Here is a 23633-nt window from a genome sequence, read left to right on the forward strand (position 1 = left end):
AGGTGATCCTTCCAAGACCTGTACTATATCTTGCCACTCCCCAGCTCTCAACCCTTCAGGGCTTTCCGTCAACCTTTGACTAAACCCCCACCTCCTGCTGTCGTCTACACCCGGCTGCCTGGCCGTCTACACGTTCTCTGCTCTCTGACCCTGCGCTGCTCTTGGGGACTCTGCACTTGGTGTCACTGATGCCGAAAACTCGGCCTTTCTGCACACGTGTGGACTCAAATCTCAGAGACAGAGTTTTGGGTGAAGTAGAAAAGAATAGCTTTATAGCTTTGCCAGGCAGAGGGGGCCACAGCAGGCTTGTGACCCTCAGAAACTGTGTGTCCCAACCCAGGAGAATTTGGTGCGGAGTTTTATAGCAGTGGTTCAAGGGCGGGGTTGCCGATAAGGATTAGGGTGTGTGCAGGGCCTGCGCTCCTTTAATCTGGTCTCAGGGGGTCTCCTGGTGAGCTTCTCTGGTTCCTTTAATCTGGGCTCAGGTGGTTTCTTGATGAGCTTCTCAGGGTTATCAAACTGTGATCTTCTCTGGAATGAAGAATGCTAACATCTTCCCTTTGTTGGGGGTTTTAGTTCTGTAAAAGAGCTCAAAGATACTGTCATGTGTATCCCTTGAGGCGGAACCAGGACCCTGCCCCAAGGCTGCACTATTGTGTCCTGACTTCTCCTCCCCCATCTCCGCATCCCCTCCCTTTCCTGATTAGCAGCTGTTGGAAAGGCTTCCAGCCCAAGAGCCCCGCAGGGTCCTGCTCTGTTTCATCCCCTCTGCCCTGGACGTCCTTCCCCGTGATGTCCACCTTGCTCCCTCATTGCTTTTCGGTCTCTGCTTAGCTGCCCCCTTCTCAGAGCCACTTGCCCTGATTGCATTTTTCTAGAAATCTCTTTATTTGTTTCCTTCTTTATCTCCCTATGTAATATTCATAGCATCAGTGAATGCTGTACAATTAGTGGACCCTTGAACAACATGAGTTTGAACCGTGTGGATATGGAGGGACCACGCGTGAGGAGGAACAACTACAAGTTACATGTGGATTTTCCATGGCACGGAGGGTCGGCGCCCCTACCGCCTGTGTTGTTTAAGGGTCAGCAGCCTAGGGAAATAAGAAGGAAACAAGCAAACAGCAAATAAGTGTGTATATATTTACAAAAATCTCTATCATTATAGAGCTGTGGGGAGAATATATATATATATTCTGCTCACCGTTTATGAGCCTCTGGTGTCCTGGGCCTCTCTGCCCAGACATGGCAGCGTCTCTGAGTCACAGATCACCATGTCCTGCACTGCATGATTGAATCGCTTCTGAAAAAAGTTCATTTTGTAAATGAATTAGCATGACTGTGTTCCAGTAAAACTTTATTCACAAAAACAGGAGGCCAGCTGGATTTGGCTTGTGGGCCGTGGTTTGCTGATGTCTGGTCTAGGAAGCCACAGAAAGTAACTGACGAGCAGCCCCAGAGGGTCTGCAGAGCCATAGGCACGTCCTGCCCTTTTATCACCCTCGGGCTCACCCTGCCCAGCCCCCTCCCTCCGTACTTGGTACTACATCGTGGTTCCTCCCCACCACCAAACATGATCGCCTGGCAACGGGATAGAAGAAGCATGGGAGGGAGAAGCCAAGTTCGTCACCCCCCTTGACTTGAGAGCACATGAAGTCAGTTGAGTTCTTGGCTGCCTGGCCCCGCAGTGGACCTGTAATGCTCGTGACTCACTCTACTGATGCAAATCCTGTAAAATCTATTTTAGGAAACGTGCTCAGACGTTGAAAAGCTCAAGTGTGTGGACTCCAGCTGCAGGGCAGCACGGGGGGGATGCTTTCACAGCAGCATGTACTAATGTGAGTGCGGGCTCGGTCTTCTGCGAGGGCGGCAGGTGTGGAGGAGGGGTGCTGAAGGGACGGATGGAGGTTCAGCCTCTGGCACGGACCAGCTGTGTGAGCTTCCTTAAGTCACCTGACCTCTCTGAGCTGCGGCTACCTGAGGAGCTCAGGGATGAGTAAGGACACTTAGGACCAAAGATAAAACAGCATTGAGGTTTATGGCTAATTGTGACCACGTGGAAATGCAGACCCAAGGTTGCCAAATTTTCTGATTTTTCACCGGAAAGTGTAAATCTTCATTTTTTAATAATAATAAATTTTCTATTTTAAAATGTTGATGACTATTTCGATAACTTGGGCCACATGAAACATTGTGGGCGAATCCAGTCATATGTTGCCATTTTGAATAATCGCCCTTGTAAAACACTGAGAAATTTTTAGTCCTTTTTTCCCTCCACACTGAAGGATTCTACAGGCATACATTTTGCTTTTGTCAGCTCTTGGAGTCTAGTGACCCTGCATGAATGAAAATGGAAACAGCAGATCTGTTGACAGTCCCATCCAGAGAGAGACAGAGTAAGAGCAAGCATGCTTGAAACTAGCAAGGCTCTCACCTTGGGTGCAGCCTCAGCAAAAGGGGGAATTTTAAAAAATGATCTGGATTTAGCTCTCAGCACTGACGTGGACCCTCTAATGACATCTCCATGCCAGAAGGAGAGGCAATCTCATTTCCTCCATCAAAAGAAATCAGGATGCTTCCTGTGTTCCCCGAGGCTGAGGAATTTGTGATAGGAGAAGATTTTCCTTTGCAATTTGAGATGCTCTGTATATGTCGTACAGCCTGGGTTGAGAATTCTGCACGGGGACACCAGAAACTTACATTTGCTTTCTTTCGAATGTGTAGCAGGATCTTTCACATGGACTGTTTATTTCAATCTCCCCAATGACCTTGCGAGGGTGTGGGTTGTGATACTCATTTCTATAGGTGAGGGGAGGGAGAAGTAGAGAAGTTAAGTAATTTGCTGACAGCAGCACAGCTGGCCATTGGGTGAGCTGGGGGCCCTCCAAGGTCGAGTCTCGATCTGCTTTTTCTGAATCTCCACTAACCTCATACTTTGGACCTGATACCTTCTTCCCAGCCCAGCACCCTCCATCCTGCATCGCCAGTGGCAAAATGGGATTCATGGAAGATAAGTCTACTCATAGAAATGTCAGCTACACAGGCAGAAGGCAAACTTTGGGGGCAAAGTCAGGTGGTTCTCCTATCTGCCCAGGAGTATTCCATGGACCAATTCCAGCATTTGCAAATATGCACCTACAGCTGACATCGTGTCTAGGTACAAGGGGCACAGGTCGCCTTGGTGGTGTCCCAGTGTTCTGTTCCAGGATTCCACTCAGGACCCCACATGGCCTTTAATCATCCTGCCTCCGTAATCTACTCAGATTTCCGAGAGTTTCTCAGAATCTTAGAATATCCCCAATGTGGGGGTTTCTCATGATTAGACTAGGGTTATAGGTTTTTGGAGAAAGTACCACAGAGATGAAGTGCCCTCCTCTCATCACATCATATGATGTCAACATGATGATGGTGTTCTCACTGGTGATGTTGACCTTGATCTCTTGGTTAAGGTGGTGTCGGCCAGGTTTCTCCAATGCGAAGTTGCTCTTCTTCTCTAAACATATTCTGGTCTCTGGAAGCAAGTTGCTAAGTCCAGTCCATACTCAAGAGGAGGGTAATTAAGCTCTATACTGGAATTTTACTTGATTTTAGTGAACTTAAATTTAAATTAAACAACCAGATGTGTCTGGTGGCTACCATATTGGACTCCAGTAGTGGAGGTGGGCTGGGGGATAGATTATTGCCAAAGTCAGCCAGTCCATAAATGCCCCAAATAAATGAAAGTCCGGATACAATCATGTAATTGGAGTGTTGATTTTGAATGTTTAAAATTAAAAAATTTTGTTGAAGCATAGTTGATTTACAGTGTTGTGTTAATTTGTTCTGTACAGCAAAGTGAACCAGTTATATATATATTCTTTTTCATATTCTTTTCCATTAGGGTTTGTCACAGGATTTCGAATATAGTTCCCTGTGCTATACAATAGGACCTTGTTTTATATCCATCGTATATATACTAGTTTGCCTCTGCTAATCCCAAACTCTCCGTCCTTCCCTCCCCTCCCCACTGCCTTGGCAACCACAAGTCTGTTCTCTATGTCTGTAAGTCTGTTTTTGTTTTGTAGGTATGTTGATTTGTGTTGTATTTTAGATTCCACATATAAGTGATATCATATGGTACTTGTCTTTCTCTTTCTGATTTACTTCACTTAGTATGATAATCTCTAGGTCCATCCACGTTGCTGCAAATGGCATTATTTTGTCCTTTTTATGGCTGAGTAGTATTCCATTGTGTATATGTACCACGTCTTCTTTATCCATTCATCTGTCAATGGACATTCATGTTGCTTCCATGTCTTGGCTATTGTGAATAGTGCTGCAGTGAACATTAGGGTGCCTATATCTTTTTGAATTATAGTTTTGTCTGGATATATGCCCAGGAGTGGGATGGCTGGATCATATGGCAACTCTATTTTAAGTTTTCTGAGGAACAACCATACCGTTTTCCACAGTGACTGTACCAATTTACATTCTTACCAACAGTGTAGGAAGGTTCCCTTGATGGTGAATTTTTTGATGCTTAAAAAGGATTCTCAAGCCCTTCTGGGAACCGCTCCCAGAGGAGGATTCATAAAATCAAGAAAGAGTTTGGTTTTCCTTCTTGAGCTTCTATTTGGGGATAAATTGAGTCAATCGTTATTAAGTATAGGGACTAAAAGTGTCAACCTATTCTGGGATCACCTGCATTTCAGAAGGCAGTAACCACGGGATGATGTTTATTTGACCAAAAATAATGTCTGTGGGTGAGAACCTCCCTCCACAGGCTCCACAGGCCAGTCTCCCCCCCTCCCCTCTCCTCCCCTCCCCACCTCTCCCTCTCTCTCTTGCTCACATACACCCCTACCTCTGTCAATTGTTTTTATTCTATTTACATAGAGTTAGCAAGGAGGCAAAACACTTAGTGGTTACCTTTTGGGAGAATCTTGACTGGGAGGAGACAGGAGAGAAGTTTGGGGGGGCTGTTGAAAAGTTCTATGTTGTGATCTTGGCTATGATTGTGCTGATGTGCGCACTTTCTAAAAATTAACAGAGCTGTACATCTATGATTTGTGCACTTTTGTGTATGTGATTTTTACTTCGATCTAAAAAGTTAATGAGGGACGTCCCTGGTCGTCCAGTGGTGAACAATCTGCCTTGCAATGCAGGGGACACGGGTTAGACCCCTGGTCGGGGAACTAGGATCCCACATGCTGTGGGGCAGCTAGGCCCTCGCGCCACAGCTACCAAGCCCGCGCACCTCAGTGAGAGAGCCCACATGCCGCCAACTACAGGGCCCACCTGCCCTGGAGCCTGCGGGCCGCAACTAGAGGGAGAAAGTCTGCACGCCACAAATAGAAGCTCGCACACCCCAACGAAGAGCCCATGCCGCAATGAAAGATCCCACATGCCTCAACAAATATCTGGCACGCTGCAGCTAAGATCCGATGCAGCCAAAAAAATAAATAAATAAACAAAGAAAGAAAGAAAAAAATTTTTTAAATAAAGAAAAAAATTTTTAAATAAAGAAAAAAAAAGTTAATGAAGTGCCCATCAATAGATGGATGGATAAAGAAGATGTGGTATATGTACAATGGAATATTACTCAGCTGTAAAAAGAATGAAACCTTCCCATCTGTGGCAACATGGATGGACCTGGAGGGTATTACGCTAAGTGAAATAAGTCAGACAGGGAAAGACAAGTACCATACGATATCGCTTATATGTAGAATGTAAAAAACAAAACAAATAAAACAAACAAAACAGAAACAGACTCATAGATACAGAGAACAAACAGGTGGTTGCCAGAGGGAGGTGGTTTGGGGGTCAGATGAAGTAAGTGAGGGAGATTAAGAGGTACAAACATCCAGTATAAAAGAAATATGTCACAAGGATGTAATGTACACATAGGGAATAGAGTCAGTAATACTGTGAGAACTTTGTATGGTGACGATGGTAACCCGTCCTATTGCAGTGATTATTTCATTATGTATAAAAGTATCAAATCACTATGCTATACATCTGAAACTAATATAATATTTCATGTTAATTATAATTCAATAAAAACAAAACAAAACAAAACAAAAAGTTAACTTAAAAATACCTGAAACATCCAGGGACTTCCCTGGCAGTCCAATGGTTAAGACTCCGTGCTTCCACTGCAGGGGACACGGGTTCAGTCCCTGGTCGGGGAACTAAGATTCTGCATCTCACGTGCCACGCGGCCAAAAAAAAAAAAATATCTGAAACATCCAGGTAGAAAAGGAATTTGGTCTGTTTTCTATGATGTTTGATGTACCATGATGTGGACAGAAGACAGATTTGGACCTAAACTCAAATATGTATTTTCTAACACCTGGAGGTCTCTGAGTCATAAGGCAAATCCACTCACTAATCAATTGGAGTGATAGGTCTTTGCGGGAGACACTTGGTATTACTGAGTGAGTGGCTACTCATTTTGCCCAAGGTTACAGCCTGACTCTGCCTGGTTGGGCCAGTTTGCAGCACGACTGTTTCCATTTGCTTGTATAACTCAAAGTTTCCATGATCAAGAATTTGGAATGTGGTGAAGGAAAGAAAGCCCCTAGGTTGGCAGGAGTGTAAGATGTTGAAGCTCTTGAAGGAGTGGTGCCATTTTGTAACAATATTGTAACAATATGGTTACTGATAAACTCTCTCTTGAAAAAGCAAACACTTTTTTAAAAGGCACTCAAATATTTTTTTATCTCCATGTTATTTGTGGAAGGATCCTAGGAGGCTCATCCTTTACATGAACAAATTTCTAACTGATCGCTTGTCCTTCCAATTCGTAGCTGGCAAGCTCAGTGCTCAAATGTGATGTTCAGTCAATGGGTAAAATCCTCTATGTGATTCCCTGGTATACATTTTTCTATATATTGTTCTCTCTTTTCTTTTTTTAATTCTTAACCACCCTATTGCATAAATATTTTATTACAGGCATCTTTAAATTCTTTTTGGAGAGTAGGTGGAAGATGGTTTTAAAATTCTTATGCACTGTGTATGCTGAACAAGCCTATGGAAGAGTTGCGTTGTATGCCAGCATTCAGTTCCAAAGTCAGCAGGTTATGCCAAAGTCATGTATAGAAAAAGTGATCCTGAAGGTCCCTTTGGCAGGAGCCATATTGGAGATGAACCTAACAGGTCTCAGCTTTTCCCTCTAGCGCTGGGGTGGGGGGGGGGGACTGCTGCTTATTGGTTGAGGACCAGATGCAGTGTTGTTTGCATCTAGGGGACCAGTTGTCCCAAGTGGGTCTCAATGCGGGAGATACTTCGAACCGGAAAAGCTTATGGAGAAATGGTTGGGGAATAACCTCTCTTCCCTCACAGCACTTCAGGCTCTGTTGCTGGAGGAATTGATGACAATTTTCAAAAATTGAGGTTAAATTCATACAACATAGAATTAACAATTTTATAGTAAACAATTCAGTGGCATTTAAGCACGTTCACAATGTTGTACAACCACCACGTCTATCTGGTTCTAAAACATTTCCATCACCCCAAAGAGAAACCCCGTATCCAGTGAGCAATCACTCCCCCTTCCCCCCTCCCGCCGGTCGCTGGCAACCACAAGTGTGCTTTCTGTCTTTATGGATTTACCTATTTTTTATATTTCATATCAAATATACACAGTATGTAACATTTCGTGTCTGGCTTCTTTCACTTAGCTTGATGTTTTCAAGGGTCACCTTGTAGCGTGTGTCAGTGCTGCATTCTTTCTTATGGCTGAATGACATGCCATTGTATGGAGAGACCACAATTTGTTTATGTGTCCCTCAGCTGATGGACATCTCTCTGCGTTTTTTCCACATTTTGGCCATTGTGAATAGTGCTGCTGTGAACATTTATGTACAAGGATTTGTTTGGACCCCTTCTTTTCAGTTCTTTTGGGTATATATCTAAGAGTGGAATCACGGGGTCATAAGGTAATTCTGCTTAACCCTTTCGAGGAAACATCCAGTTCTTTTCCGCAGCGGCTGCACCGTTTTATGTCCCCACCAGCAACGTAGGAGAGCTCCAACTTTTCTACGTTTTAACTGTCCTCTCTTCCTCTCCCCTTGCTCCCCTACCCTTGTTAATCCCGTGTCGAGTAACTCTCCTAGGTCCAATCCCACCATTTTTGGTAGAGAAGAGCAATCTTTGGGGCCAGCCTGTGTTCTGACGATAGTGACCAATGGAAATCAAGCATAAATTTCACTGTGCTTATTTTTAACCATTAGAAGGACCAAGCACACATAGTAAGTGCATGTAAACTGATGAAATACAATCACTGAGAGATGCCTTCTTTAAAATACAAATGTTTGTCTGGGTCATGAGCTTAGCATTACAACCTGCTTGGTGTGTTATATTTTTCCATTTCAGCTTGTCTCTAACCTATATCAGAAAAATAGCTTTTAAATAGCACGGTGTGCTTTTCCGTAATTGCATTCATTATTGGCATATGCACGATGCCTGAATATCAAACAGGTCAAGGAATAGCGTGTATTCCAAGTGCACATTTATGGGTTTTTCTGAATACAGACGGGGGCTTAGAGATTTGGATTTCTCTCTTCCTGCCCTGAACCCCAGAGCATTACAGGAAAACAGAAGCAGTCCCTTTATTTACATAACAGTCTTTCACATTCAAATTGCCCTTTACAGATTGCAAAGTGTGCTTATGTGCATTATCTCATTTAAATTGCCAGGAATGCTCAGAGGGTTAAAGAATTTGCCCAGAATCACACTTGGTAAATGTTAGAATTAGGTCTCAAACCCAGGTCTTCTGAGTCCCAGTGTTTCTCCAAAGCATGTGATGACTTAGATGCTGTCCTGGGCCTTGACCACAAGGGGCAGGAGTGGGGCTCAGCCATGGTCAGGACCCTGGACAGGAACAAAGCAAGTTCCTCCCCCTTTCCTTCTGGCTCTCTCACCCCAGGCACTCCATGCTCTCCTGTTCCTCCCCTTTCCTTTCTCTCCTCCACTTACTCCATCCTCCCTGCCCATGCCTTTAGGCTAGAGCCACTCAGGAAGACTTTTCAGAAAGAAAAAATATTATCAAGCGCATCCCAGTGTTGACTTTAATAATTTTTACTGTATATTATTATAATTGGTAATTATATCACTCTTACACAATATGATTCTACTAGACTTGCACATTATAACAACATAGTCTTTATTATATTTGAACATAGTATGATTATATATTTATAATTCATAATGTAATTACATGTGCACAGTGATAAAACTGGTTTATAAAATTTTTACAGCTTTTCTAAACCATACAGCCGACACAAGTGAACAGGTTAGGAAGAAACAAATGAGAGACGCCAATAAAGTTCAAAATTCAAACTTATTGTAATTTAATGTGTCGGATGATATTATTTTATTTAAACTGAATTTTCCTCTGTAAGTAAAGATGGTGCCCTTTACTTACTTTACTTAGGCAGATGGTGACAGCTGCCTGAAAGTTGATTCAACATTCCTACCGTTGATCTCTTTCAAACTTCTGCAAAATCTTTGATTCTTAAGCACATGTGAAGGCATGTGGCTTGCACTTGGTATGAAAGCACCATTTACGTTAGCCTTTGTTATCTTTTCATCATCTTGGGGCAGTCAAGATGGTAATTCTTCAAGCCAGGGCAGACATACACACACACACACACACACACACACACACACACACAGGCACTGAAATTCAGTAGAGTGGTAAGGAGGCAAGGGATATGCTTACATTTATTCCTTTTAGATTTCATGGAAATAAAAAATACCAAAATTTTCTTTTCATAGACCACCCCCCAAGACTGTATCTTCAGCCCCCAGCCTGAGGAACGCTGTGCCAGGTCTCCCAGGACACCCACTCCTCCCAGCTGGAGGCATTTCTGAGCCCATTGGCAGCTCCCAGGACCAGGAAAGCTGCAGGACCTTGCTCTTCAGAAAGAGTTGGGGGCGACGGGGGTGCAGGGATCAGCGTGGTCCAATGCTCGGGAGCTGCCCCACCTGCTACGTGGAGGTTACCTGTTCAGGTTACTTAACCCTTGGTGCCTTAGTTTCCTCGTATACCAAGTGGGGATAGTAGTGTCCACCTCACAGAGATGTTGTGAGAATTGGATGAGCTTTTAAAAAGAAAAACAAGAAAGCAACGAGCTTAGGTCAGCTTCTGGCTCAGAGTAGGAGCTCCGTGCATTGCAGCGGCAACGTAATTGAATGTGCGTTCATCTCCCCTCACGCGGTCTCATCCCCCAAGTGCTTTGTGCTTCTCTCCTGCCCTCGCTCCTTCCCAGTGTGGCCTGCTGCTCGCGTGAGCGTCACCACCTGCAGCCTTCACTGGATTTCCCGCGAGTGTCCCTGTTTCCATCACCCGCCGACATCCACTCACCTGCAGGAGGAGGGTGGAGCCACTGGGTTTTGTCACCTACCACTGCTGCTGCCACAGCCTGCATCTCCTCCGCCTCCCCGCGGCCGCCCACGTCCCTCGGAGGCTCATCTTGGTCTCGCTGCTCCTGTTCAACCCAGTATTCTTCCAAGAGCTACCGACTCTCAGTTTCTGGACCTCTTCCGTCTGTCATACGGTGACCTCTGCTATTCCATCCTCAGCACCTGTCTTTGTATTTTTATTTTATTTTTTTTGAAAACTTTTAATTTTTTTATTGAAGTAGAGTTGATCTACAATGTTTCAGGTGTACAGCAAAGTGACTCAGTTATGCATGTATATTTATATACAGATTCTTTTCCACTATAGGTTATTATAAGATACTGGGTATGGTTCCCTGTGCCACACAGTAGATCCTTGTTATTTATCTGTTTTACCTATATAGTAGTGTGTAACTGCTAATCCCAAATTCCAAATTTATCACTCCCCCCCCCTTCCCCTTTGGTAACCATAAGTCTGTTTTCTATGTCTGTAAGTCTATTTCTGTTTTGTAAATAAGTTCATTTGTATCATTTTTTTATAGAGTCCGCATATAAGTGCTGTCATATGATATTTGCCTTTCTCTGTCTGACTTACTTCACTTAGTATGATCATTTCTAGGTCCATCCATGTAGCTGCAAATGGCATTATTTCATCCTATTTATGGCTGAGTAATATTCCATTGTATATATGTGCCACATCTTATTTATCCATTCCTCTGTCGATGGACATTTAGGTTGCTTCCATGTCTTGGCTATTGTGAATAGTGCTGCTATGAACACTGGAGTGCATGTATCTTTTTGAATTAGAGCTTTCTCCGGATATATGCCCAGGAATAGAATCGCTGGACCATATGGTAGCTCTATTTTTAGTTTTTTGAGGAACCTCCACAGTGTTCTCCATAGTGGCTGCACCAGTTTACATTCCCATCAAGAGTGTAGGAGGGTTCTCTCTCAGCACCTCTCTTGAGGTCATGGGGGACGTCTTCAATGCCGCACCCACTAAGACCATGTCTATCTTATGGTCCTCACCTGGCTTGGGCAGCATTTGATGCTGTGGACCCTCATCCTCAAGTTTGTGCTTCCTTAGCTTATAGGACGTCACACACCTTTTTTCCCATCACCCCTGCCCAGCCCTTTGCAGGAGCCTCTTCTTCTGCCCATTTTAATATCTGTGTTTCTCTCACTCTGTCCTGGGTCCTCCCTTTAGTCTCACTGGCAGATCGCACTCACTCCCATGACTCAGGCTTCAGGGGTAACTGGTGAAGCCAGGTGTCCTCAACTCAGTACCAGAGCTCTCTGGTCAGCCTTCTGGGAGCTGGTCCTCACCTCCAAATGTTCATCTACACAGTGGAAATAAGGACTGTGCCCTTTTCTATCTGTGGTTGCAGACAACTAGATTTAACAAACTGTGTGTTTTGATTCCTACAGGGTAGACCCTGTCTCATGCGTCCACTGTCTGGTGAATCCTAAACCCTCTTACTTGGATGGCTTTAAATGTAAAGTATCCAAGACTCAGTCTGCTCCCATCACGATGTTGAGAATCTCCCAAGGACAGGAAAGCTGGACCATTTCCGAAGAAGTGAACAGATACCCAGAGGCTGGTTTTTCTCTCTTAGCGATCGTTATTTCAGGTCGAGAAGACGGAGCTTAAAGGGTGATTTCGTACAGCTGGTGTTCGGAGAGTTCTTGGTTATCACGGTCCTAGTGATGCATGAGTCACTGGCGTTGCATCTCCAGGCGGTGGGCGTGGGCTGTCAGATTCAATTCCTGGGCCCTCAGATGTGGTCAGTAGTCAACAGTGTCAAACCCCCAGCACAGGGGAAGCCAGCGTGGCACAGATCACACTGTAGCGGGGAGGTGTGTGTGCACACCTGTGATCTGGGCGCTGGTGTGTCCGGCCGCCTTACCCCAGGCTGTGAGAAACCTCATTACTCAGCAGGAGTGTCAGATTATATTAAGTCCGCCCCATCCTCCTCCTCCTCCTCCTTCTCCTGTGAATTGTCATAGCTTGTGCACCCGCGCCTGTTGGCGAGTCTCATTTTGTCGTGTTGCAACCAAAAGCCCACATCTTTGGGGGGCCTTCTGGTCTCAAGCATGCGACCAGTACGTAAGGTGTTCCGTCTCTTGCTTGGCAGCCCTGCTTTGGTGGCACTGATTAATCCAGAGGGGCTAGATTTAATTGGAGCGGTGACAGCTTCCCCGGGTGGGCAGCTCTGGTCCTGCACGGTGTCAATGATGAAAGCTTCCAGGGTAAGTCTTGCTGCTTCTCAGCATCTGAATAGGACTGGAAGCGTGAGCCTTGGGCTTTTTCTGAATTTTCCCCCAAGCGATGCAAGATGCGTGCATGCCTGAAGAGCACCCGTGCTCTGTTACTCCAAAGGGCGGGAGGACCCATGTCTGCTGTCACTGCAACACTGAGGGCGAGACCACATGTGTCCCCTGCCCCATGCCCACCTCTGGGCTTTTTCAGGGGTAAACGACAAGTCTGGATAAATGAGATGCTATAATCTGGCAAAGAAATCAGAGTCTGTGTGGCTTCAGTGGCATCTTCACCCTTCTTTGGGCTTTTACCTGGACGTGTTGCTTGCTGAATGGGTTCTTTCAGCATCACTGTAAGAGGGGCTTTACCTTCTGCTAAGGAGTTTTCTGTGGGGTGGAGGACTGTTCGTCTGGGGATGAGTTTGCTTTTCAGCAGCTCTAGCTCCTCTCGGTTGGGGAACCAGTACAGTAAGCTGTACCCCAATCGCGGATTCATGCTTGGACTGATTTGGGGAAGCGATGGCCACGTGTCCCCCCTTTTGCCTGGTGACACTGTGGATGGGTGCTTCCTGGACTGGATTTAGATCCTGGGCTTTTTTTCTTGCGAAGATTGATTTTATCAGGTTAAGCAGCTGACCTTGAATCACTGAGATGGAATATAGATAAAACAGATGAATGTAACTTTTCTACAACCACCGTAAAACTGGATGAAGGAGTCAGCACTGCTTGTCTTCCCGGTGTTCCCTTCTTGCAATCCACTTCTCTAGGGGAGGTGCCGAGGGAGGTGATGGTAGGAACTGACTGGGTGGATATGGCAGAATGCGGAAGGTGTGAGCAGTGACAGTGGTGCCTCCAGTGGGGAAGGGGACCCCTGCTTGAGCTGCCATCGTGCGCAGGGAAGTGCTTGGTGCTCTACGAGAACCATCTCGTTTAATCCCCCCAAAGGCTGCTTGGGTAGACGCTTTTACATCCTTCCGTCTTAGAGAGCGTAGAGATGTCGGACAACCTGCCAGAGGTCACAGGACTTACACACAGAGGAGCTAGAGTTTGTATTTAGCCAGTTTGACCTCAGAACTGACATTCTGACCCTCTTTAAAGTTTCTCCTGAAACTCCCTGAGACACGGCCACCGTAGCTCACCTTGGGGCATCCAAGCCCTGCAAGGTCAGGAGTCAGGTGTCTAGATCAGTGCACCGACCCCTATGATCACTGGTGGTTCTCACACGTGGGACGTCTCAGAATGTCTCCAGGTTCTTCAAGGAGCTGGCAGGGGACTCCACTGTAATTGCTTGACTTAAGAAAGACAGCCATGAATTTATGCCGCTGGGGACATCTCAGAGGAGGGAAGCACTTTCCCATAGGTTGGAGATCATTGTTTTCCAGAACCAGACCCCACGGGTGAGGCGTGTGGAGATTGCTTCCTTGTGCTTCATCACCATGGAAACCTGGGAGGTGCCATGGAGAGGAGGAGATCGTAATGATGGTGGCCGAGGGGAAGGGGGCTTGACTGAAATACGGGACCTGAAAACAGCCAGGAGGAGCCTTTCTTCTTGTGGGAGGTGTTCAAAACCGTGTGATTCCTGCCCCTTTCCTATCGTGAGTGTGAATGAGCCCAAATTCAGAGCTCTCGAAGTATTGCAGAGGAGATTCCCAGGTCAGTTCAGACATGGGTGCTCCCCAGATAGTAACTCACTTAGGAGGTGAACAGAGAACACACTTGTTTTCAAGCAAACAAGAAAACCGCAGACCTGACTACTGGTGGCCATTGCTGTCACCTTCCACAGTGGGCCACTAATTGTCCCTGTTGCTCCTTCCTTATGCTTTTTGAATGGATGTCATCCCTTCCTTTATCTTTGCGAGGATCCTCAACTTGCTCACTGCTGTCATTGTCAGATTGCTTTGTCATTTTTATTTCTTCTGGAGTGAATTCACCCTGGTTACTGATTTTGTTAAATCTCTTTAGTAGTGTGAGTTTTCCTTCTGTGTTTTGGAATTTCTATTTTCAGACTCACCTTTCATGGGAGATTTTTTACCCCCAATCTATCTCTTTCTGTGCTCATCCCCACCCACCCCGTCTTACTTCCTTGTAGTTCTATCCCACCCTGTGGATGCTCCCAGTCTTGAATTAGGTTTTATTACTGGTAGCTCAGATTTCCTGCACAGGTGACATCACTGAGCCAGGGGGTCTGGTCCCTCTGCCTCTCCAGGGAATTACCTTACGTGAGCTAGAGCTCTGGGCAGCCTTCTTTGGGGGTTGGGGACTTGACCTCAGTCTCGGGTCAGGTGGTGACCTTTGCTCAGGTCTCTAGCCTCAAGTGGGACACTTCCAGTCCTGCGTAGCAAGAAAAATTGGGGTCCTAATTCTCTCTGCCCATTTCTGGACTCACAGTCTGGCGGGTCCTGGGAGTTCCACCACCACACGTGTTCCAGCCATCCACAGTCCTAGGCTCCAGACGCGCAGGCTCAGTAATTGTGGCTCACAGGCCCAGTTGCTCCGCGGCATGTGGGATCTTCCCAGACCAGGGCTCGAACCCGTGTCCCCTGCATTGGCAGGCAGATTCTCAACCACTGCGCCACCAGGGAAGCCCCCTCGTAGATTTTTATCTTCTTTTGGAGCAAGACACTTATCTATTGTTTATTATGGCAATGTGTTTGGAGCAGTGTTTGTGAGGAAAGGGGGCGGGTCAAAGCGTGACATAAACTCCAGTTGGAGAACAGTTCTGTTGCCTCTTTAGGACACAAACGTGTAATGCAGGTCAGCACACCATGTATCGGATGTGAATTATCTTCTGGACACTTCACTACAGGCTTTATAGATATTATTTTATCATCTGCTTGTAACATCATCGTAAAGTATCATTCCTCCCGTTTTATAGAGTAGGAAACTCATGGCTCGGAAAGAAGAGAAGAAACCGGTCCAACACCACAAGTCTTGTGAATCGCAGAATCACACCCAACCCAGGTCTAATTTCAAATCAGAACCCTTCACCACTGTGTTCCACGTGTCTGTGGAAGTTGGGGCTTCATCTCACGATGCCCTTTCCTTTTGTCCTAGGAAAATGTGCTGAAGGATGCTGCCCAAGGAGACCATCGCCTGAGACCCCATCATGCAGGCCTTCCCGCAAGGGCCCGGCAGCTGGACAAGGTAACCGACGGCCACTGTTGACAGGTCACCGGGAGGGGGGCTGGGGAAGGCGAAGAGGGGTGACTCACTGCAGTCCACCCAAAGGAGGGTGGCCGGGACCGTGGGTCCCGCCTCTCATATTTCATCATGTGGCCACTGCACGAAGCACTTGGGAAATGTCTCGTTTGCTGTCTGCTAGGTATCCCTACTTAGACGTCTATTCGGTCACATCAGGGCCAGGACAAAACTTCCCATGTCCGATCCCCAAACCATTGCCTCTCCTAGTTTTCTCATCCCAGTGACTGGCCGTCGCCCAGCTGCTCAGGCTGAGACGCTGGGAGGGGTCCTGGATTCTTCCTTTCCTCACTCTCAACAGCACATGCCCACTGTGTCCCACCAATGCAGGCCGCCATGTTCTCTGGCCCAGATGCTGAAGTGGCCTGCTTAGCACCCTTCCTGACATCCTACAGTCATTTTCCGGCAGGATCAAGAGTGATCTGGTGATTCACACCAGACGGTGTTTGCTCCTCTGAGTAAACTTCCTCCCAAAATAAGAATGCAACCCTTCCCCATGGCCGCCATCTTGCTCGGCCTTGTCACCTGCCTCTCGCCCTTTGATCCCTGAAGTTCTGTCCACCCTGAACTTCTTTTTGCTCCTCTGCCCACCAGGCCTGCCTGGGCGTGCAGTGACTTTCCCTCCCTAGAGCTCTACTCCCTTCCTTTCCAATGGCCGTCAGCTTCTCGCCCTTCATATGTCAGCCTAAGAGTCACCTCCTCAGCCAGACCTTCCCTGCTTCCCACTCTGCGTCCCTCCCTCCTCCTCCTTTTAACTATGTGGCCTCACCTGGCTTTCGTCTTCTTGTGTCTCTTATTACTTGGTCGATCATGTGTCTTCACTAATGTGTGTGTCTGTCCCCCCCCCGCCCCGTAAGAATGTCACCTCCCAGGTAGCAGAGGTCTTTGCCTTCATATTCATCCCTGTACCCTCAGCACCTGACATAACAGGACACAGAGTGGGTGCTCAGAGTAAATATTAGTTAATGATTGGTTGGTGGTTTGGAGTCGCTAATTTCACAGATTTTCCAAAGCATATTTCAGTTTACTATAAAAATCAGAGCTTTCTTGATTTCACACTTATTTTCCTGCCTTCCTGTTTGGCCTTTTTTTTTTTTCTTTTTCTTTCCCCCCCCAAAAGTTGTGCTTTTCAGAAAATAGCAAGTGTTGGTGGGAATGTAAAATGGTGCAGGGACTACGGAGAACAGGATGGTAGATCCTTAACAAATTAAAAATGGAATCACACCAAGAACCAGCAATTCCACTCCTGGAGATACACCCAAAAGAATTAAAAGCAGGATTGAGAAGCAGTATTTGTCCACTCCTGTTCATAGCAGCATTATTCGCAATAGGCAAAATGTGGACGCCACCCGTGTCCATCTACAAATGAATGGATAACAAAAGGTGGTATATACATACAACGGACTATTACTCAGCCTTTAAAGGAAGGGAATTCTGACAATGTGCTGCAACATGGGTGAACCTTGAGGACATTTTGCTCAGTGAAAAAAGCCCGTCACAGAAGGACAAATCCTGTAGGATTCCACTTATATCAAGTCCCTAGAGCAGTCAGATGCCTAGAGACTGAAAGTAGGATGGTGGGTGCCGGGGCTGGAGGAGGGGGAGGGGGAGAGGGAGTTGGTGTCCAATGGGGACAGAGTTTCAGTTTGGGAAGATGAGAAAGTTCTGGTGGTGATGATTGCACAACCATGTGACTGTACTTCATGTCACTGAGCTGTACACTTACAAATGATTAACACGTTAAATTTTACGTCATGAATATTTTACCACGATTAAAAAAAAGATGTGTTTTTTCTACACCCCCAACTCTCCCTTTAGCTCCCCTTGCCCCCTATTCCTGCCAGGCCCTGTGTCCTCTGTCCTTTTTCCTTCCAAACAGGAAAGTCTCTGATAAACTCACTCACACTGAGGTGTGAATCCATAATGAGGCTTAGTGACCTTCTCAGCCCAAGAGTCTTTTTATTTAAACAGGAACAAAGATGAAAAAAAAATGGTGGTGCTTCTGGCATCAGAGGCAGGCTGACAACAGGGCTGGGCGAGCTGGCCGGAGGAAGGGTTGATCCTGGAATGGCTTTCTCTCTTTCTTTCTCTTTTTTCCTTTTTTTTTTTTTTTGGCTTTCTCTCTTTCGCTCAGATCACTCCATGTGCGTGTCTGTCTGCTCCTAAGCTGGGTTCCTACACCCGGAGTGTGGTCCCTGCTTGGTGACAGCAGACCCAGGTGGTGGGTACCACCACCATCTCATTCCCAGACCTGGCTCTCTAGCTACCCTGATGGGCACCTCTGCTCCCATAGAACTCTCACCAAATCTGACATTATTTTTTCACTTTAAGATTTGAAACTTGTTCCCCTGCTGCCTCCACACTGTGGCGTTTTATAAATTTATTTATTTATTTATTTTTGGCTGCATTGGGTCTTGGTTGCTGTGCGTGGGCTTCTCTAGTTGCCGCGAGCGGGGGCTACTCTTCATTGCGGTGTGCAGGCTTCTCACTGCAGTGGCTTCTCTTGTTGCGGAGCACGGGCTCTAGGCGCGTGGGCTTCAGTAGTTGTGGCTCGTGGGCTTAGTTGCTCCGCGGCGTGTGGGATCTTCCCGGACCAGGGCTCGAACCCGTGTCCCCTGCATTGGCAGGCGGATTCCTAACCACTGTGCTACCAGGGAAGCCCCACTGTGGCCTTTTAAACAAAGCTTCAAGGCTCAGAAAATGAGCTCCCTTCAGCATTAAAAGACTCGCAAGAGGGAGGAGATATGGGGCTATATGTATATGTATAGCTGATTCACTTTGTTATAAAGCGGAAACTAACACACCATTGTAAAGCAATTATACTCCAAGAAAGATGTTAAAAAAAAAAAAAAGACTGCCCTCAGGGACCAGCGTCTGTGTCCCAGGGTAACTTGGGGATGTACCAGGGGCAGGTCAGTTTGTGCTGCTGCTGAAAGCATTCAACCACAGCACCAGATCCACTGGGGGGCCACCCCTGTGACCTGTAGAAACACGAGGAACCTTCCTGGTTCTCTGGAAGACGTCTGGGAATTCCCAATTCCCCCAGCTGATTCGGGCTTGGATTTGCAGTCTGCTTTTTAGTCGCCTTGATTAAGTAAGCACATTTAATGATCAGAGCTCTTAATTATTGAGGCAAAGGGATGCAGAATCAGTGTCTTCCCTGAAGCCTGCCCAGAAGGGGTTGCCTCTTAGGTGCAAAATTGAATATTGGACTATCTGGAATATTGCATTGAATTCCCCTGGGCAGGCAGCCCTGTGGAAGGACACAAATGAGCTGGGAATGCAGGACACAGTGCAAAGGATGGGGTCAATGCCCTCGAAGCCTGCAAACCAAATTTTTTTTTTTTTAAACTGATTTCAAATTTCTTACTTGCCTGGGTTCAAAGGAGCCCATTAAGCTCCCCACCCCCAAACTGGGCAGCTGTTCTGGTAGCTAACTGGAGATTCAGGCTACTTTCTCATTGAGTAACTGTTGCCAAGTGTTTTAAGCTACTTTCCCACCTGGTGCTACTGCGGCTGCCACCGAAATCTGTATTTTGATATAGAGACGAGTCGAGTGGCTGGATCTGGTGCCCGAGTCAGGAATGCGCTGCTGTGTCTGTGTGCAGTGGGAGGGTCCCGGGCAGCAAGCAGGACACGGTGGTACCCATGTTCTGAAGCCAGGTACTGTGTGGGGTGTTAATAAGTTCATGACCTGTGAACCTATGACCTGTGAACTCTTTTTACCTGCTGGCCAGAAATCTGAGGTTGGCTGGAATTCCGGGTTCGGTTACAAATGACTGGTATGAACAATGGTCATGCCACTCGCTAGCTGGTTCTCCCTCTTCTTCATCTTATTACTGAGAAAACTGGGCATCTGTCGGATGCCACATGTGGACGTTTGGGATTTGTAGAGCCACATACCTTTGGCTGGAAAAGCCCAGCAGGCACACCTGAGTATCATTATCTATTTTTCCTTTATTAAAAAACAAAATCTTGTAAGGGTCCACTGTTCTTAGCTTTCCATCTTAGAAGGAATTGTCTGGGCTTTTAAGTTTGAGCATCTAAGAACTTTTTTTTCTTTTTTGTGGAGGAGGGGAGTCTATAGGTCTTAGTGAAAATCTCTTTCCATCCTTTCTGCTAGTCCGAGACCTCTTTCTCCTTTAGTAGATAACCTGGCTGAGTTCCCAGGAGAATGTTCTAGTCCAGGTGCCAGGACATAGGTGTGGCTCTATGGGGTTCTCTGGTCATGAAAGTGACCGGCTTTGAGCTCCGGACACTGGGCAGCCGGGGACCAGGGACTTGTAAGCCGATGGGCCTCTCCTCCAAGGCTCCTGGGACGGGCAGGGCTGGAAAGGCCGGCTGGGCAGTGGAGTGAGGTCCTGAGACTGCAGCGCTGCAACCAGCCCGTTGAGCTGACATTTAGAGTGTTTTTTGTTTGGAGCCTCGGTCCTGTTTCCAGACAAGATCGGCTGTTACCAAATCAGAGAGAGCCCCCTTCTCTGCGAGAATCAGCTGCGGTTCTTTCAGCTGCAGGTAGCAGGGACCCAGGCTGGGTGACGTAAACACCCAGGGGGCATTCTTGTTCTCATGCGACTAGAAGTTCCAGAGCCCAGGGCAGAGGCACCTGCTGGAGACGGACGGGGACACGGGCTCCTGCTCCCCTGCAGCGCCGTCCCGCGGGGACCGTGGCTCTTGCGGTCACCGCGGCTCTTGCGGTCACCGCGGCTCTTGCGGTCACCGCGGCTCTTGTGGTCACCGCAACGTTGCTGAGGGTCCCATCCTCGCTGCAGCTGGAGCAGCCCAACCTTTCTTATAAAGCGTCGTGTTCATGTGGGGTCATCGTCCCCCAGAGATTCCCGCTGGCCTGTCATGGAGAATGGGGTCACACGGCATCTCAGTCTGGGTCCCTGCCGGAAAGAGATGACACACCTCGAAAAGCAATGGGGAGCGTTACTAAGGGCCATTTAGATGGGTGTGGGCGAGTTAAGGGAGCTGAGCTGGAGGGAGACGTGACCAGTGACAGTGGAGAATTTTCATTTCTTGGGAAAGAGCAGAGATTTTCACAAACAGGTATTTTTTCATGTGAGAGATTAGTCTTTGAGATTTCCAAGACTAATTTAACCTCATGTTTCCAACGCTTTCTTTTTCTTTTCCTTTCTTAATTGTGGAGTCACTGGAACCAGACTGGTCAGTGTCAGAAGTCCTAGAATCAAGGTGTCGGCAGGGCTCATTCCTTCTGGAGGCTCCAGGAGAGAATTGTGTTCTCACCTTTTCCAGCTCCTAGAGGTGCCCGCATTCCTTGCTTGGCTCATGGCCCCTTCCTCCCTGTCCAAATCCGGCAGTATAGCATCTTTAAAATCTCTCTTTTCTGACCCGATTCTCCGCCTTCCTCTCATCAGGACCCTTGTCATTACTACACTGGACCCACCAGGATAATCCAGGACACTCTCCCCATCTCAAGATCCTTATCTTAATCACCCCTTCCCAGTCATTTTTGCCATACAAGGTCACATCCACAGGCTCCAGGATTAGGACGTGGACATCCTTGTGGGGTCTTTATTTAGCCTACCTCAGTCTCTCCCCAGATCAATCCTTTTGTCTCCTTACCAACAGACTTTCCATTGTTGCAAACCAGGGAAGTGACCTTGATCATTCCGATAAACATAAAGGGGACACAATGGAAAATTTTAAGTCAAAGAAATGCAAAACCACAATCTTGGCATGAGATGAAGTGTATTAGACTAATTAACGTGCAAATGCCAACGACTTCCGGAGCCTTTTAGTTGCCCAGAAGTCCACGGCAGGCAGATTCTTCCTCATCCACAGCTGCTATCCTTTAAAGCGTTGTCTTCAAGACAAATAAAGCTTGTTTTTTTCCCTCAACAGTATTGCTTTAAGTTACTATATACAATGAACACAGTATTTCCCACAACAAAAGCACAGCATTTTAGCTCCACGTGGGGTAAGCGGGATTTATGGGTGGGCCTGACCCTCTGATGTCTGTCCTAACCACCGTTGGCAACATCCCTGTGGGAGAGCAGGTCTGGTGCCTGCCAGCCAGTTACCAGAGTCACGTCTGGGTTGTGGTGTGTCTGTAGGTTGGGGATTGGCTATTCTTGGCCGAAGGCCTGGTCAGTGCCCTTGGGAGGGTGATTCCTGACTGCCCGGTGCTCTTATAAGGGACTGGATAAAAACTAAAGGTACGGAAATAAATGAGGTCAGCAAACGGAGCCCGAAACCCAAGTTGGCGGCTTCCCTACAACGCGTGAATCTGAGTTTCTTGGAAACACCTGACTTATGTGGACTTTGGCTGTTCATTCTGCTTCTCCTCTCTGACGACAGGGTATCGGATCGCAAAAGAAAACTCCTTTCGCATCGGAGCTTACATTCTAATGAGGAGAAACCCCAAGAAAAATGTAAATCGCTCACAGGATAATTTCACATAGTGATAAACGCCCGTGGAAAATAAAGCAGGGCAAAGCAGTGAGGGGAGAGGAGGCAGACAGGTGGGGAGGATTTTGGTACCCGAGGGCTTGTCTGAGGAGTGACATAATTGATAAGAAGGAGCCAGACTGGCAGAGACGGGGGGTGGAGTGGGAGCTGGGTAGGGATGTGCCACAATGGGAAGAGCACGTGCAAAGGCCCTGGGGCGGGAATAAGCTTGGCTTGTTCAAGGGACAAAAAGAGGCCAGGGTGGCTGAGCATGGTGAATGGTTGCAGGTCAGATCAGAGAGGTGGGTGGGCAAGATGCTACAGGACTTTGGGGCCACATCAGGAGTTTGGATTTTATTCTAATTTCCATGGCAGCCCCGGGAGGTTTCAATCAGGAAGCAGCAAGATCTGATTTTTATTCCGGAGAGCTTATGCTGGCTACTGTATGAGACTGGACTTGGGGTATTCGAACACTAGTCCCAAGTCTAGTTTCCTTGATTAGCCAGAACATGAGAAGTGATGGCTTTTCAGCAAACCTGGTGTTGAGGTTCAAATGTGGGTACTGCTTAATTCCTATAGGTCATGACATTTTCACACGGGAGCATTTGAATTTTTCCCCACGTTCATTGCCTGATGCATCATGCTGTAGCAAAATGGCGTGAAAATACTTCTGTGAATCAGACCTCTCTATGACCTCTTAATAACAGCTTCCATGTAACCCTGTTCCATTTAGGAATGCCAAGTGGGTGCCTTCCTTTCTTTCTATGCCACAGAAATTGTCAGGTTAAACGAACACTCTGTACCTAAAGCATTTGAAACAGGACTTCTGTAGCTAAAAGAAACATGACTTTGTGACAGTCTGTTATTGAAGACATAATTCATGTTGTAATGTTTGGGGAGGAGGGAAAGAAATTAAAATCCTGTGGCTGGGTTAAAATATGCTGCACAATGAAAAATAAAGGAAAATAAATCAGATAACTTTTCTCATCAATGGCTGCCCTTATCTGTTTCAAAGAAGCTAGAGGAGAGATTGAGAATTAGTGGAGCCTCCCAGATAAGTTCTAAACGTGGTGCTGGGGACTGTGGGCTTAGGATGGACATGATTTCTGAGGTTACTGGAACACCCATCATTCTAATCCATGTGGAGGCTTGTTGCCATTTTTGTCCACTTTTAAGACAGGGGTGAAAATTTTAGACAACAGAAATTAGTATGGCTCGACAATTCGGGTAACATTTTGTGTCTGTTAGGACTTTCAGTTCAAAGGGACAGAAGACAATTCAAATTGGTACAAGCAAACCAAGGGAATCTATTGGCCCAAGTAACAGGAAAGGAAAACATTAGCTTCAGGCACAGCTTGATCTAGGTGCTCAAATGATGT

The 23633-nt window shown here is 46.7% G+C and overlaps 1 long non-coding RNA gene across 1 annotated transcript in view; it reads left to right on the top strand.

Annotated features, from left to right (window-relative positions):
- LOC118880144 overlaps positions 1-23633 on the top strand; it is a 103579-nt gene that overhangs the window by 79357 nt on the left and 589 nt on the right. The window contains exon 2 of the long non-coding RNA XR_005016224.1: positions 15697-15786. This is a non-coding gene — a long non-coding RNA (uncharacterized LOC118880144). The remainder of the gene's footprint in view (positions 1-15696; positions 15787-23633) is intronic.

This window comes from Balaenoptera musculus, chromosome 14 (genome assembly GCF_009873245.2).
Source record: "Balaenoptera musculus isolate JJ_BM4_2016_0621 chromosome 14, mBalMus1.pri.v3, whole genome shotgun sequence".
NCBI classification, from domain to species: Eukaryota; Metazoa; Chordata; class Mammalia; order Artiodactyla; family Balaenopteridae; genus Balaenoptera; species Balaenoptera musculus.